This window comes from Asparagus officinalis, chromosome 5 (assembly GCF_001876935.1).
Source record: "Asparagus officinalis chromosome 5, Aspof.V1, whole genome shotgun sequence".
Lineage (NCBI taxonomy): Eukaryota > Viridiplantae > Streptophyta > Magnoliopsida > Asparagales > Asparagaceae > Asparagus > Asparagus officinalis.
Window position 1 is genome coordinate 39,493,038 of NC_033798.1, and position 18,315 is coordinate 39,511,352.

Below are 18,315 nucleotides of genomic sequence, written 5' to 3' on the forward strand. Positions count from 1 at the left end.
AAAAAGCGGTTTTGTTGTTTCCTAACGCCATATTCCACAATTTGCATAATAGTTTTATTTCATAATATTCCTGTTCCCACAGGAATATTTTGTCCCAATATCTTAGGTAAGAGTATGTTAATGAAGTAGAATATAAGTTGACAACTTGCCTCCCACAAATATTCAAATAGGGATTTCTTGTCTTTGGCCTTCTCTCTCCCTCTCTCTCTCTCTCTCACTCTCTGTGTTATTTATTATTAATTTTTTTTGAGCGGTTGGGAGGAACTTTTTTTATTAACTGATTTGAGAATGATAATTGATAAGTTTCTTGTGATTGTGAATGGAGATAAATAGGAAGAGTTGGAAAAAATTGAAAGTTTGCACCAAGCAACTAGAATGAAGGTTTATCTAGTTGCTGTCATTTATCATGACAACTACAGACATTGTGTTTTCAGTAGACTGGCGTAATGTGATGAACTTGGTTTCAATTGTACTTGACATGTCAAACAATAATGTGGGTTGATGGTGGTGTACTGTCCTTTGTTGATGACCTTTGTGGTTTGCACATAGTATGTGATGGTGCAATCACTAACCTTCCACCATTACCATCTATCAGCTCCGAGACTGTGTGAGCTTCCAAGTTTTGGAGATGTTTAGTTTTCTTTGACATTGTTAATCTCACTCCAGCATAAAAAGATTTTGGTTTTTGACATAGTACATCTTAAATTCTATCCTATTCTTATATTTGACCCCCAAACATTCTTATTTGTAATGCTAACATCCCAAAATATATTAATTTTCTTGAAAACATGAAGATTTGGATGTGTAATATATAAATACGAAAATTTTGGTGCTTGATATAAAACAGTATAAAATTTAGGGTCCAATATGAAGAAAATTTCAAAAGATTTTAAATGTTTGACAAGTACGAGTATATTGCATCCACAATGAAATTGTACAACAACATATGCCCAAGAATGTTGGAAGCGGTTTTATCCATTAAGAGCCATATGCAGAGAGAAAGGGGCCCTTCCAGCTAAAGGAACTCCAGGCGGGAAAATTAAATTGACAAGTCTCTTATCCCAAATACTGAGCCAAATTAATGGACAAAAAAGGTATTTGGCACGAAATAAAGAGAAGGCATAAAGGGGCAAACCAGTTAAGTGCAAGACCTGTGGTTCTCACAGTTGATCCGACTACACTGAAAAAGCTTCTCATCCCAATTTCTTAGGGCATGGTTTTAAATATCGGCCGATAATCCGATATTATCATCGAGTTATCGGATTTGGGAGCTTTTCGCTAGGATGAATATCATTTTTAATCGGTTATGGTTTTTTGGGGTTTATCGGCGAGTTATCGACGATAAAGGTACTTATCGGCCAATAAGGGAGGCTCTAAATATCGGCTTTATCAGGCCAAATTTTGAGTTGAATTTTTGGGTAATGGACAGTTATTTAGTGATTAGTTAAACCGACCCGACTCACTTTCTACAATTGGTTAGTGATTCTAAAAATGATTATTTATATTTTGGTATGTTTATATTTCATTAAGTATGGTTAGATTATATTTTTTGGTTATTATATTATGTACATACACCATCTAGTATATCACTCCGATAAATACTACTTATCCCCGATATATCCTTAATTTTTGCTATCCGATAAGGATTTTGACTGTTCGATAAATTCCCGATAACCGATATTTAAAACATTGCCTTGGGGTTGTCCACAGTGATCAGTTTTGGTATTTAGCTAGATTAGGGTTTCTATCAGTTAAATGGGCAATCTCCTTGGTCAAACATCTATCTGTTAAAACATTCAGGATGTTTTGACTTTAGAGTTTTCGGGGAAGTCTAGGAAGGAACCCTTACGAACAATTTTTTATTCTTTGATGAGGATTAATAAGTTGGATTATGTAACCCACTTGGAACTGTTAGTAATTAAACTTCAAAATGACTTGATTGAAAATTTTAAAATTCTAGCTCGCTAAGGAAAAGAGGAAGGGAACGAAAATTTTATCTTACAATTTGTTCTGTCTTGAAAAATCAATGTAAAAACAAACCACTTCCACACTATGTCAGTATCCTGATCATAGCTAAGCTTTTGATAAAAAGGCAAGTATTTGTGGCCTTCATCTAGCAAAAAGTTGTTTTTTTTAAAAAGAGCATACTAAAGCTATACATTGGATTTGAAGCTTACGCTTGAATTTAAGAAGAATTATGGAGGTCCTTTGTGGTTTTTATCTAGCACAATCGACCTGAATCTGCATAAGTAGGTTAAAATTCATGTGATGCTGAGTTGATGTCTTAATTCATAGTTGATGATTTTTGAACTAAACTCTATTCCGGTCTCCAAGTTACCAGTATCCATTTATACGTTGCTACTACTATACTTTTGTGCATGCACAAGTTGAGTTTGTATCCTATCAGAACTCTCGCACGGTGCGGGAGGCTCTCAGCCCTTAAGATGATAAACTGAGGAACGGTTTGGGTAATTCCCTGCCCACTTTATGGCTGAGAACTCCGCACGTGGTGGTGGTTCTAATAGAATCTCTAGTCTGAGTATATTCAAAAGGGTTAGGTTTTCGTTGTATGATTTTTTTTGGTCGTATGTATCTTTCATGACAGGTGAAGTTCTTCAGGGGTAATAATCTTAGTACCTATTGATTGACTAAAAAGATGATGAAATTGCTTGACATAGAGGAGCCTGACGGTGAAGTGGGTATGCCTGCTTCTAGAAATCCGCCATGGATTGTGTGTTGTTCTAGGTGTTATGAAGGGGATGAAAATGATCCATGGGGTAGGAGGAGGTATAGGATTCTTGGCAAAAGGCTACTTGATTTACAAACAATTGCCTGTAGGATCCCGAGGACATGCATAGAGTTTTTGTACGTGTGGTCCTATTAGGGTTTGACTGGATGATGGTCAGTCAGAGAGCCTGGGTTGGCAACCATGGCCTCTCTCTGTGAACTCCCCCATGTGCTATTCCTTTAACACTTTGGCTCTCAATTTGTTTGTTTTTTGGCTAGATATTTGGCATGCTTCCCTCTCAGTATCATTGATGACCTTGTGTACGCTAAAGAATCTGCAATGTTAGTGTGGACCATGATTGATGCTTTCTTTTTGTGACACTGTTTCTGTGATCGCCCTCCCTCGAAGAACAAGTGCTTAGTTGAAGCACCATGGCCATGAGATTGACTTTTGGCCAGTATTAGTGGTGGGATTTGGGTTGGTTCTGCATTTACCCAGATCTGATACCTTCATTATTAGATGGATTGCTTTCGCGTGGGTTTATCATACTATGATTGTGTATGCAGTATCAATCTTGCCTTTGGTGATCTCAGTTGGGTATGCTCAAATTTGCTGGGTGGAGATCCTCCTACGAGGAGAAAGATTTAGAAGTGAGAAGAGTAGCTTCCTGTTTAGTTGGAAGTGTGGAGATCCCGTTGGTGCCTCTTTCATGATTTGATTTGTTGAGGACTATTCGTGTGGCTTTTACTAGCAGAGAAGAATTAATGTGAGTCTGCTTTGACAAAATGGGAGAGCTTGAAATTGCAGCTCTTTAGCAGTAGCTCTTGAATGCATATCTGTCGACTCGGATTGTTTGTTGCACTACTATAGGATATATAAACAATAGCGGTATTTTAGGATGATATCGGAGCAATCAAAATTCAAATTTCACTCAACACAATTTAAAGAGGAGTCGCTCCAAAGAAAAAATGTTTAATGTTCATATTTTGACACTGGTCTTTTGACACATCATGTTAGATTATAAAATTATAGTCGTTTAACTTTTATAATGTAACTGTAAGAACGGGTTTGGATTTTAGGTTAGATTCTATTGGGGTCCTCGAGGACCGTTCCAGTGACCGGTGAACGCTTAAAAGTCCTCGTCGCTATGTCCTCCATTTGACTGTCCATCCTCCCACCAAAACTCAAATTCTACCCATATTTCTCTGTCTACCACTTAGAATCTCACTTGTATCCCACATCCAGTCGACTGACACCCTAAAGATCAAAGGCATAGCGTATCAGCCGCCTCCACCTAGCTATTTTCTCCTCTCCCTATATTTATCCCCTTCATTTTTATTCCCATGCCATAACCAACATGACCTGTGTCTCCTTTCTTATCCTCTTCACTGTAACACTCAATCTCGACCCTGGCTTATTCCACCAATGGAACAACTTTATCCCCTCTCACTCTTAAAGCTTCCCTAATTCGGTATTGGAATTGCGAGGTCCCCTACAACAAACCCCACCCTTCCTTTTTCCTCTTCAAGCTATCACCTCTCTCCCCGCCTCTCTTCCTTATCGAACTCGTTGTCTACTCCACACTCTCGCCCTCTGTCTTCGCCTCCAAGCTCTCCTCCTTCTGCCACTCGGCCCACCTGCTTTGCTCATCATCAACAACGTCAAAGTCTCACGTTTTGGCCCATGACGGCCCGCCAGATTTCTTGACCAACGTTGACTCCAATTTCACAAGCTCTGCCACGAAGGGCATCGTTGTTGCCTCAACATTCTCCAATTACTCCGTCGGGATAATGGGATCACCACTGATATCTTCTGTCGATACACCCGTGATGTTGTCGCCTTCGTCGATTTCTTCACCAATTACTCCGACTTTGCCCCTTTAGATGGTGGTGTCGTCACAACTAATATCACTAGTTACTCCGGTCACTCCCAAGGCGGCTCCGGAGACTTCCACCTCCTACTATAAAAATGCCAATGTCCCCGAGTTGACCTCTACATCTTGTCACACTGCCGCCAACGACCCTGATAGGGAATTCAAGTCTTATGCCGAAGGGACCAACTCTGATGACGAGAATTACTCTAGGTACGGAAAGCACGGAAAGGTGATCACTTCCACTTGTTGGGGAATTTTACTCTCATCGTCTACTACGATTTGCGCAACTCGGAAGCCAACTCAAAATCAACAAGATATAAAACAACCACAATCAAGAAGAAAGAACACCAAGATTTATGTGGTTCAGTCGATTAACTTCGACCTACGTTCACGGGCAACAATACGAGAAATTCACAATGTATCAGGGAGAACTACAAGAGGAACTACTCAACTCTCGTCTCTCAATCTCTCAACCTCACACATAATCAACTTTCATATTATTTCCAAGCCCTCTCTTTATAATCTTTTGAATGGACAAAGATTGTGAAACCCTCTCCCAATGATGTAATCTTTTGCACGGACAAAGACTACGAAACCCTCTCCTCTCGCATAATATTCTTGAATCAAACTACGCCCTCTGCTAACCCTGGATTACAAGAATATTGATTTTCTCCCTTCTCCTTGGTTTTTCCTCCAACAATAGAAGAATATATATAGGGAAACAAGAAACTCTATCTCTAGCCTAACTTCTTAATTAAAATAGAATTCAAATTCCTAATCATGATGAGATCTCTAACCCTACCTAATACTTATAAAGTTATACAAAGAATCAAAGACATAATCCTAACAATCTCCACCTTGGATTTGATTCCCAAACTCCCTTGAAGATATGTTATTGCTATCTTGAAACTTTGCATCTCCCGCTAGCATATTCTATTCTTTTGCACTTCAAAGCGAAGCAACCAGACTCCTAATCAGAACACCTACACTCCAACTGGATGTCCTGTGACCTTCATTATCGCCTGCCTCGCTGTGTCGCCTCCACCTCTCTTGTGCGCACCAAGAGATATTCGCCATCTCTAACATCAGAAGCAAATCAACCATGCTTGTCCTCCCAACTTGATCCTGACAATAGTCTTCCCCCGCTTGTTGTCCTTGTGCTCCCTCTGCATCACTCGTCTCAAACTATATTGGTGCACCTCCTACTCCACACTACGAGCCGGATGCCGCTATCTCCTCTATTACTTATCTTGGACCGAATATGAGCGCTCATCATCTTCAAGTCCAATTCCATCATCTTTATCAGCATGTGTGTCACTTAGTTGTGCATGCTTGCAAGTTCCACCTAATCGTGCACTGTCCTCATCGAGTCTACACACCAACCAACTATTGCTCCCGTAATGACTCTGAATAATTATATGCTGACAACTCTACTGCTAGAATCACATCTGATTCTCTATGTCAGTCTTATCTGTCACATACTTGTTTGCTCTATCTGCCATCATATCTGTCTCGTCATCACCATCAGAACTTTTCAGCACTTTCTGACTAATCTGAGCAAAAATCTGAAAAATCAAACACTCCCATCGTGTTCAAAACACTCCAAAACCTAAGAATCAACTCCTGGATTATCGAAATCTTCCTCCAAACTCTTTTTTTCTTTATCTTGATTCTTGCAACGCCGATCTTCAATCTTGCACGACGCCGTCTTTTATCTTGCAAACTCACTCCCGGATTCATCAACCTATCTCTAATACCACTTGTTAGGGAATTTTACTCTCCCGTCTACTACTATTTGCGCAACTCGGAAGCTAACCCACAATCAACAAGATATAAAACAACAATAATAATAAGAATAAAAAGAACACCCAGATTTACGTGGTTCGGTCGACCAATTTCGACCTATGTCCACGGGCAACAATACAAGATATCCACTATGTATCAGGGAGAACTACAAGAGGAACCACTCAACTCCTATCTCAATCTCTCAACCTCACATACATAAACAATTTTTATATTATCTCCAAAGTCCTCTCCTTACAATTTATTGAACGGACAAAGACTGCGAAATCCTCTCCCAATTATGTAATCTTTTGCATGGACAAAGACTACGAACCCTCTCCTCTCGCATAATATTCTTGAATCAGATTACGCCCTCTACTAACCCTAGATTATAAGAATATTGTCTCTCTCCCTTCTTCTTAGTTATTCATCCAACAATAGAAGAATATATATAGGAAAATAAAAAATCTATCTCTAGCCTAACTTCCTAATTAGAATAGGATTCGAACTCCTAATCATGATGAGATCTCTAATTTTATCTAATTCTTATGAAGTTATACAAAGAATCAAAGACATAATCCTAACAAATTCCGCATTCGCCCAATACTTGGACAACTCCAATGGCATTAACTCGAGGTTCTCGTAATACGGAGAGGACGGCTACCTATAATTTCGCTACTTGAAGCCTCAACAAGAACGACCTAAGCATGAAGTTCACCAACCACGACGCCAACACAAATGGCCCGAGAGATATTTATCATCTTACGCGGTGAACGCGAACGCCGGAGATGAGAGTTTCACAGGGTACAGCAAGAATAGCAACGCGGACACCACATTTGCTGAGTACACTAAGAACTCGGATGTCGTCACCTCAGGGTTTTCATGCTACAGAGAGAACGGTAATGGAGCAACCAACAATTTCACATCATATGGCGATTTAGGTAATGTCCCCGAACAGAGTTTTAAGGCCTACGACTAGAGCGGTAATAGAGAAGTTGATATCTTTACGACTTATAGAAATCGGACCACTGCCGGTGATGAATTTTTCACTTCTTATGCAAAGAAGGGCGATAGCAAGCAAGTGAACTTACGCAAACTACGGTCTATCATTTCATAAAGACTCGGGGGCGATAATTTTACAGGATACGGAGAAGGTTCCAGCAACGATGAGTTCAATTTCACGAGTTATTCGTTGCCGATCGCGCAATTCAAATCTTAGCTTGACAAGGGGGAGACGTTTACATTCAAAACCTACATCAACACATCATCTTCCACGGTGAATTTGGCAAGCTCTGATGAGGATAAGATGAAGAAATCGGAGATGGTAAATAGGTGGTTAGAACCGGGGAAATTCTTTAGGGAGAGCAATATGAAGAAAGGTGCAGTGATGCCTATGCCCGGCTCGCCCACTCAACATCTGATCTACTTCAAGTCTCACTTGGGAGTAATCTCGGGCAATGAGCCTTTGATGGTTCGGTCATTCGTTGGCACCCTTCGCGGGCCTGCCTTCGATTGGTACCGCCGTCTCAAGCCCGGAAGCATCAACAGCTGGGAGGACTTGGAAAGCATGTTTCTCGCCCATTTCTTCGATGATGACACCGAGGTGTCGATCAGGACACTCTTCGACGAGAAACAAAAAGGCGGAGAGTCGGTGGATACCTTCATCAAACGCTTCCGCAATCAGGCAATGAACTGCAGGGATCCCGTCACGGAGGAATTCCTCTTGCAGACTTGTCAGAACAACTTGTCCATTAACATCTTGGACGTGATGGGAATAGAGCCGCTCAATACCTGGAAAGAGTTGAAGGCTCGAGGAGAACAAGCTGAACGCTTCATCAGAAGGCGGAAGATCGAGAGAAACCAACCGATGGTTAATCCTCCGGATTCGGATCTCGTACCTCATGATGAAGAGGACGTACCTGCAACGGTTATTGACGATGATCAAACGTCACAACAGCAGTCCTGGGAACAACAGGAGAATTCAGACGAGGAGCTCCAAAACGAGTACTCGTTCAAAGACGAAGACGTTCCAGCTATTTTCGAGACCCTTCTCGAAAACAACAAAATCAAACTCCCGCCCATCACGCATCAAGAGGAAGATGGCGATTCTGCGGATCCAACGTACTGCGAGTACCACAGAAGGATCCTCCACCCCACCAAGGAATGCTTTGCTCTCAAGAATAACATCCAGACCTTGGTTGAAGCCGGCGTTATAACGCTAGGGTAAGCCGATTGAAAACGGCAATACTCCAAAGAGTACAAGAGTATAAACTGTTCCTCAATACTCCAAAGAGTACAAGAGTATAAACTGTTCCTCAATACTCCAAAGAGTACAAGAGTATAAACTGTTCCTCAATACTCCAAAGAGTACAAGAGTATAAACTGTTCCTCAATACTCCAAAGAGTACAAGAGTATAAACTGTTCCTCAATACTCCAAAGAGTACAAGAGTATAAACTGTTCCTCAATACTCCAAAGAGTACAAGAGTATAAACTGTTCCTCAATACTCCAAAGAGTACAAGAGTATAAACTGTTCCTCAATACTCCAAAGAGTACAAGAGTATAAACTGTTCCTCAATACTCCAAAGAGTACAAGAGTATAAACTGTTCCTCAATACTCCAAAGAGTACAAGAGTATAAACTGTTCCTCAATACTCCAAAGAGTACAAGAGTATAAACTGTTCCTCAATACTCCAAAGAGTACAAGAGTATAAACTGTTCCTCAATACTCCAAAGAGTACAAGAGTATAAACTGTTCCTCAATACTCCAAAGAGTACAAGAGTATAAACTGTTCCTCAATACTCCAAAGAGTACAAGAGTATAAACTGTTCCTCAATACTCCAAAGAGTACAAGAGTATAAACTGTTCCTCAATACTCCAAAGAGTACAAGAGTATAAACTGTTCCTCAATACTCCAAAGAGTACAAGAGTATAAACTGTTCCTCAATACTCCAAAGAGTACAAGAGTATAAACTGTTCCTCAATACTCCAAAGAGTACAAGAGTATAAACTGTTCCTCAATACTCCAAAGAGTACAAGAGTATAAACTGTTCCTCAATACTCCAAAGAGTACAAGAGTATAAACTGTTCCTCAATACTCCAAAGAGTACAAGAGTATAAACTGTTCCTCAATACTCCAAAGAGTACAAGAGTATAAACTGTTCCTCAATACTCCAAAGAGTACAAGAGTATAAACTGTTCCTCAATACTCCAAAGAGTACAAGAGTATAAACTGTTCAACATACCGGCCCGAATTACGCTATATGAGCTCCTAAGGTTGTCCAAAACCACTAAGGAAGCTCTGATCGAAGCTTTAAAGAACACGGAGAGCTTCATCACCCAAGTCACTCTAGTTCCTGAAGCTCCTGATGATCAAACTTGTCTGCAATGCCTGCAAGCGGCGAGAAGTCTACCCTGCATATCGTTCACGCAAGAAGACATGCAGGTCAAACATGAACATGACCGACCACTGTACTACACAGGATATATCGGATCCTCCGAAATCAGTCGTGTTCAAGTTGACCCGGGCTCAGCGCTCAGCATCATGCCCTACAGGGTCATGCAGGTCTTAGGGATCCCTATGCACCGACTGCACACCATCCAGACTACTATTTTCGGGTTCAATGCAAACAGTACCCGACCCCTGGGAAAGATTAAACTCAGATGCCAGATCGGAGATCTCAAGTCTGAGGTAGCATGCTACATCATAGATGCGGACACGTCCTACAACCTTTTGCTAGGACGACCATGGATACATGCAAACCGCATTGTCCCATCTACTTTGCATCAGGTTATGAAGTACGCCAATGACAAGGGCGAAGTCAGAACCTTGATCGCAGAGAAATACCCCTTCCGAGGAGTAGAAAACTTCCACACCGACTCCGTCTTCTATTTGGAATCCCAAGAGAAAGAAGATGTAGATAGCGGTAATGAAGCAGACATCGAGCCATATCCTGAGGAAGATTGTCCTTAGGAATTAAACTTTGATGTAATGGATCAGGGTGAGAGTAATAATGATGTACCGAGTGGGGGCGAGTGGTGCATTAATGAAGATTTCATTTTAGCGTACTTGTCTGATGTCTCTCTTAATAATAAACAAATAGAGAATAATTCTAGTGCAGGTACCAACCCATGGCACGTACTGTGCACCGAGGCGTCACTCACCTTACCAATCCAGTCATCTTTCGCTTCGGATGAAGAAGTGGAGGACGCACAGAAGGCTTTCTTCAAAGTCCCATCCAAAAGGAGAGGGCAGAAGCCGATCTGTTTTGGTAAAGTCAAACCCGAAAGTTCGGAGGAAGACGACGGAGTTCCCCAATTCCATTACCATGAACCCAATTCTAAGTACTTAATAAAACGAATGGGGTATAATTTTAATGAGAAACAGGGCCTGAACTTCGGGAAGGGAAGACGAACACCGATCCGGATGTCTCTCATTCCTGAAGGAAAACCTCAGGATTATTATCAAAAAACCGGAAGGGGCGTGGGTTACGTCACGCCTCCCCCCGCCTCGGAAAACGAAATTAGTAATTACCTACGTCATGACCAATCATCCGAAATATCGTCATACGAGTCCGACGTCAGTGTTCGATCCTTTTTTAAAAACTTGACTGTGAACATGGTTTCAACCAGTCATCCAGATGAAGACGCAGGGGGTGACGAGGAGTTAATGGAATCAACCAACGATCCTTGGATCAAACGCCTTAACGTCTTGTGGGATATGCGCTTCGAACAATGTGAACCACCCACTGAAGATAAAGTAATTCAGGTCAACATGGGAGATGAATCTGATCCCAAGCCTATCTTTATAGCTGAAGACCTATCATCATCCGAGAAGAAAGACCTTATATCTCTCATCCGAGAATATATAGATGTCTTCGCTTGGAATTATGAAGATATGCCTGGCCTTGATCCGAAGGTGGCCATGCACCGTCTCAACATTGATCCGGATGCAAAACCCGTTAAACAGCAACAACGTAGGTTTCGCCTAGAGATCATGGAATCAATCGAGTCAGAAGTTAAAAAGCTTATAGACTTAGGTTTTGTGAGGGAAGAACAACACCCAGATTGGGTAGCTAACATTGTTCCAGTCCCCAAAAAGAACGGTAAGGTCCGGATATGCATCGATTTCCGTGATCTTAATGCCGCCTGTCCGAAAGACGAATTCCCACTCCCCATCACGGATGTTATGATTGACAACACCTGCGGGTATGAAAGGATGTCTTTCATGGACGGATTCTCTGGGTACAATCAGATCAAGATGCACCCGGACGACGAAAAGCATACTGCTTTTAGAACACCGCTGGGGGTATATTGTTACACAGTGATGCCCTTCGGCCTGAAGAATGCAGGTGCAACTTATCAGCGTGCAATGAACACGATCTTTCACGAACACCTCCGGAAGAAAATCGAGTGCTACGTTGATGACATAGCGGTAAAGAGCCAATGCAGAGACGATCATCTTGCAGATCTGAAGACCATGTTCGAAATCATGCGAGCACATCAGCTGAAGATGAATCCGACAAAATCATTTCTCGGAGTTTCAAGTGGAAAATTCCTGGGATTTATTGTTACATCCAAAGGAATCTCTCTTGACCCAGAAAAAGTGCGTGCCATCCAAGACATGCCACCTCCGAAGAATCTCAAAGAGCTCAGAGGTTTGCAGGGCAGACTGGCCTACATTCGAAGATTCATCTCAAATCTTTCAGGGCGTTGCCAACCTTTCTCTAAACTCATGAAGAAAGGAGTATCCTTTGTTTGGGATGGAGAGTGCCAAAGAGCATTCGATGAGATTAAGAAATATCTTACTCAACCGCCAGTTCTCGTGGCCCCGATATCAGGAAAACCATTCCTGTTATATGTGAGAGCCATGGATCATTCCCTTGGAGCTTTGTTGGCCCAGAACAACGATCAGGGTCAAGAACAAGCCATCTATTACCTGAGCCGGACTATGATGGGAGCCGAACATCGGTATAATCCGGTCGAAAAAGAATGTCTCGCCTTGGTATTCGCAATTCAAAAGATGCGACATTACCTAGTTGGACAGACAATTCACGTCATTTCCAAAGTAAATCCTTTGAGAGTACTGATGACGAAACCATCATCTCTGAATTGCCGGCTTGCAAAATGGGCCATTCTCTTGTCACAATACGACATGCAGTTCATGCCCCAAAAGGCGGTCAAGGGTCAAGCACTGGCAGACTTCTTATCCGATCATCCAGTATCGGGAATATCTAAGTTGTATGAGGAATTACCTGACGAGGTTGCTGAAGCTTGCGCTATCCGAGAAGCTACGCAAGTGTGGAAGTTATTCTTCGACGGTGCATCCAGAGCAAATCCTCATGGAGCGATCACCGCGGGAGTAGGAGTAGTGCTAATCTCTCCAAACGGCCATGTAATCCCAAGGGGATTTTCCTTAATCGAACCCTGCACAAACAACGTAGCCGAGTATAACGCTCTGCTATTAGGCATGCAATTTGCTGAAGAACTTGGTATTCAGCATAACGTAGCCGAGTATAACGCTCTGCTATTAGGCATGCAATTTGCTGAAGAACTTGGTATTCAGCACCTTAAAGCTTACGGTGACTCTCAGCTCATCGTTAATCAAGTTTGAGGAGAATACGAAGTACGTCATGAGGATCTAATCCCATACTACTTCGCAGTGCTAAAGCAAGCTCAAAAATTCGAGGGTTTCTTTATCGAATATGTACCGCGAGCTCAGAATGCGTACGCAGATGCTCTAGCCTCCTTGGCAACCTCATTAGCGTTACCACCAAAGGCTGAAACAACGATTCCAGTCGCGGGACGGAAACTATATTTTTCTAAAATTCCTACAGAAGAAAACTCAGACGAGATACCGTCAGGAGAAGTCTGTACAACTTCTATGGAGTTTGAATCTAGGGATTGGCGATTCCCGTATATCAACTATGCCGTGTATGGAATTCTACCAGAAGATCCTAAGGAAGCGGCCTCCATCAAACGAAAGGCCCTCCGATTCTATTACGACACAGTCTCTCAAGTCCTGTATCGTAAATCGCATGATGGAGTTTTGCTTCGATGCCTCTCCCGGAAGGAAGCAAAAGATTTCCCCTCCGACATCCAAGGGACACCGGTTCATTCTAGCCGTGACCGATTATTTCTCCAAATGGGCGGAGGCAATCCCGTTGAAAGAAGTCAAGACTTCAAACGTGATCAAGTTTATCAAACATCACGTCGTCTACCGTTTTGGAGTCCCGAGGCGAATAGTTCACGACAACGGGACACAATTCGTCAGCTTTGGGTTCCAGAGATTCTGTGACAGATTCAGAATCCAAAGTGTTGCATCTACGGCTTATTATCCGCCAGCAAATGGTCTTGCAGAAGCCTTCAATAAAACCATAGTGAAGCTTCTCAAAAAGTTTGTTTCTAAAAGCCGGCGCGATTGGGATGAAAGACTGGGTGAATGTCTTTGGGCTTACCGTACTACAGTAAGGACCTCCACAAGAGCTACGCCATTCTCTTTGGTATATGGCTGCGAGGCGGTACTACCATTGGAAATTCAGATTCCTTCTCTGAGAGTCGCTATCACAACTGGACTAACAGAAGAAGAAAAGCATCAACGACGTCTGCAAGAACTTGAAGCCTTAGACGACAAGCGACTTCAAGCTCAACAACAAATAGAGTTGTATCAAGCCCGTATTTCCAAAGCCTACAACAAAAAGGTTAAGGAACGGATCTTCAAGAAAGGCGATCTAGTGTTGGCCAACAGACGACCCATGGTGATGACACACAAAACCAAAGGGAAGTTCAATCCTAAATGGGAAGGGCCCTTCGTAATAGAATCAGTCTATTCGAACGGAGCATACCGCCTCATCAATCAAGAAGGAGACAGGCTCATGATGCCAATTAATGGGAAGTTTCTTCAGAGATATTTCCCGTAAATCATGTGGCCCCCTAAACCCCAACCAAATCAGACTGGGGGTTGCCCATTCATAGTGTAATTCTATCTTGTATTTCGTCATGTTAACACTACACCTCTGACGATTGTAATTTGATGGAATTATTCTAAATAAATAATAAAGGGAATTTCGATAACATTTGCATTATTTTCTATTGTCTTGAACCAGATTTCAATAAAAAGAGACGATAAAGAGCAAAAGTGATATCATTTTCATTCGATGTGGTTAATCCAAACACAAAATGAAAAAGATACAAAATTCCTTAATAAAAAAAAAGGGTCAAGAGCTAAACATCAGGCTTCATTAACTTGAGGGTTTTTAGCCTAGACTTGAAGGCAGAGAGTTTCTCCCGGTGAGCCGCTCGAACTTGTTCCTCGATCTCCTTTCTGAGTTCTGCTTCAATAGGAAGAGTAGCAACAATGTCCTTACGAGTCTTCTCAGCTGCGTGGAGTGTACGGCAAAATTTCATATAAATTTGGCCACTTTTATACTCAAGCTCTTTTCTGACATCCTCATAGTGGGCCAATTGAGCTTTCTTCTGGTCCAACTCGGCCTCTAATCGAGCGATAGTCTCTTCAATATCACGGATATCAGAAGCAACATGTTTGATTTTAGCATATGCTTTAGAGTGTCGCTTCCTTAAAGTTGATATACGGGCTATTTTATCAGATAGTTCCTTGCGAAGATTCCCTGGGTGATGCGCTCTCGAGATTATCGCCAAGGAAAGAGCCGACTCCACTTCAGAATCTAAATTGGCGCGACTCCCTGAAAGCTGTCAATTCTGCCATCAAAAGAGTGATCCCACCCTGGCAGTGCTCAGTCCAGGATGCATCCCCTTTGGCCTTGATGTCGTCCAAACATTGGCTCAAGATGGATTTACAGTCTTCAAGAGAAGCCCCCTCAACACTGATCATACCAATAATTGTTTGCATCCAACGTTCCAGTTCATCAATTGATTTCTTCAGAGCTCCTGAGCGTGGAGGAGGAAGAGTTGGATAGATTGGATCCGTATGATCATCCTGAACAGGTGTTGGAGCAACTTCAGAAGAAGGACCCTCTTCAGCCCTATTGTCTTCAGGAACTGAGGGGATCGATTGGGGCATTTTGTCCTCTCCGTCAGTAGAACGCTCAACGAGCGCAGACTTCATCGCATCCCCCATTAATTTGGCCCTCTTGGAATTCTTGGCCATGACAGGTATCCGCTTACGGATTCTCCTGTCATACTCACCTTGCTCAGCAGCAGAAAGAGCTTCCTTACCCGATCTTAAAGAACGAGGTGTAGGAACGGGCTCTTCTGCAGGAATCTCCTCAGTGGTCTTTTCTTCAGGAGAATCATCAATTGGCTTTCCCTCTTCAATTCCCGTAGGAACCTCTTCTTCAGAAGGTTCTACGGTGGACAAGTCTTTAGGAGCTTCAACGGCTCCGGTCGCTTCCTGTTCACAAGATAGGTATTCTTCCATCCCTGGTAGACGAGTACTCGCAGAACCGCTCCGTGAACGATACAATTCCCGAATCTCGTTTATACATGAAGTATAAACGTCATACTCCGGAATCTGAGAAGCTTCGGCAAACCACTGGCGGAAATCCATAACAGCAGAGCAGCCGGGTGATGAATGGGGTAAAGTGAATTGCGCATGGGTTCCCCCGGCAGAGAAAAAGTACCATGCGCGAGCTCCTTCGCATAAATTCCCAATCTGAGCTAACGCCGGGTTAGGATTGCCAACATAGAGTTGGTCATATCCAAACTGTCTCGCGAACCGAGAAGGCATGTAAGGCTCGATTACGCACTTCTCCCGTGAGCGATAGACCAGGTAGCCCAACCTGATCATAAGAAGCCAGCTGAAGGTACCCTCTTCCAAAGAAGACGAGCCTTCAAAAAGCAAATCCATGAAACGAGCATCCTTAACATCAGCCCCGTCAAAGTTAGGAGCACAGCAGAAAACCTGGTAATTATCCTCTCGGGATAGAAGCTGTCGAGCCCTGACTATATAAGAACTAGTCCACGTGGCCGACTCCAATCTTTGTACGAAGGGAGTATAAGCATCACCCCCTTCATGCACTCCCGTCATTAATGAAGGGCAATGCAACACGAACAAAGCCATTAAATATGTGTATGGCACTGGTACACGTGGTTGAGGAGCTTTTCCAGCTTTCTTCTTAGCGGCTTTGACTCTCGAAGCACTGAGGAGTTCTGAAGTCAACACCCTCAGGCCATTCTGAATACAGCCAACCATAGCAGTAAGGAGGCTCACAGGTCTCCCATGCGCTAGCAAAACAGCTGGGTACACTACCTCAGCTAATATTGCCTCTATCGGTCTTGACGGTACTACGCACCGCTTCAACCAAATCATGAAGAAGCCTGCAAGCAGAGCCGTGTCAGAGATAGGAACTGTGGCTTGGTAGTGAAAACTTTCAAACTCGGCACCAGCTTCAAAATCATCCTCTGCATGCTCTGTCTTATAGGTAGCACTGGAAGCTGTAATTCGAGCTTTGGCATCCTTACGAGAGATCACAGCAACCCGAGATACGGCTACATCTTTCCGGTTTAAATTCTGAAAGAGGTAGTCTGCCCACGTGGTATGCATAATGCCCCCTCCACGCATCCCAAAGACTTGGGCACATATGTGGAAGTGGCACATCAGCTCCCAGAAAGTAGCACAAATTTCCGGGTGCGCCACCTTCAGTAGAGAAAGTTCCTCGGTGGTGGGAATGAACTCCTCGTAGGGCATTTTTCCAAGCGACAGCCCCGACACTGCCTGCATCTCATGAAGAGCAAAACCTAACTCTCCAGCAGGCGTAAAGAATGTGCAGCTGTCAGGGTTATATTTCTCCAACATAGCGAAGAAATTATGAAGACTCTGCACGACTCCCTGTCGTGTAGCTAACACCGGAATTGTGAGACCCGATTGAGTGAGCGAGTCCTTAAGCTCTTCAAGAACAAAGTCAACCATACGGGTCCACCAACCTCCTTCTCCGGAACAGATCCATCCAGGAGATCTGAACGTCTGGGTAGAGAATTCACCCTGAGTTGCAAGGAATTGGCGAATAAAGATGTTCGCTGGACGTGGCATCTCCTGAACCAGCTCCTTCTTCTCAAACAAACCAGGTCTTAACCCCTTTAGTTGCCCCCCGATTTGCGCACGAGCTCGCCGACCAAATCCAAGCGACACATCCTCCTTCTCTTTTACTATGTCAAAGGTCAAGCCCCGACGGCAGCTCACATTCAGAAAGTAGGAGAGAGGGTACATCCTCTTCATGCTAGGGAGAAATAAAAAGCGATTATCAACTCTCCGCAGCAGCTTTGAGTCTTCCATACATGTGAGATGATCATTAGCTGGTATGCGATCTCCAAATATGAACGCTGGTTTAGGAAACTGGGCACGGCCAACAGGGGTCTCCAAGTCCAAGTCAGTTATCAAAATCCTGAGAGTAGAGCATTGAGGGAATTTAATCATTTCCGCTCTTTCCGAATCAGGATAAGTACACAATGGAATTTGGTTCTGAAGACTAAATATTTCATTCGCGTCAGGTCCCCCGATGTACCCAAAATGATGCTCTTGTGAAAGTGGCACGTTTGGGAGAAGTACTGCACAATCAAAAGCAGAAGTTAGCGGCGAGCTATCAACATAAAGGCATAGCCTGAAACATAAAGGGTTAAAGGCTCATATCGAAATCTCCAACGCGAAGGTCGAACCTCGCGTCAGAAGCCTCAAACGCGAAGGTCAACCTCGCGTTGAAAAACTTGAACGCGAGGGTCGAGACCCACATGGGATCCCAACCCCGCGTTTTCATTGAGTTGAAACGAGTCATCTTCCTCGTTATCAAGAACCCATCTAGGGTTTTCAGAGAACTTGCCAAGGCAAGTTATTTCGGGTGGCACTCACCACGACAGGGAAGCCCCCGCAGCAGCGGTGACGACGACGATGTCCCCGCATGAACAAGAGCGCCGCCAGCGTCCTCAGCCGACGGCACTTCGGAAGTCACTCCGGCGACT

The 18,315-nt window shown here is 43.2% G+C and overlaps 1 pseudogene; it reads left to right on the forward strand.

The window, feature by feature from the left end:
- Window positions 2,657-16,870, forward strand: LOC109841737 (annotated as a pseudogene).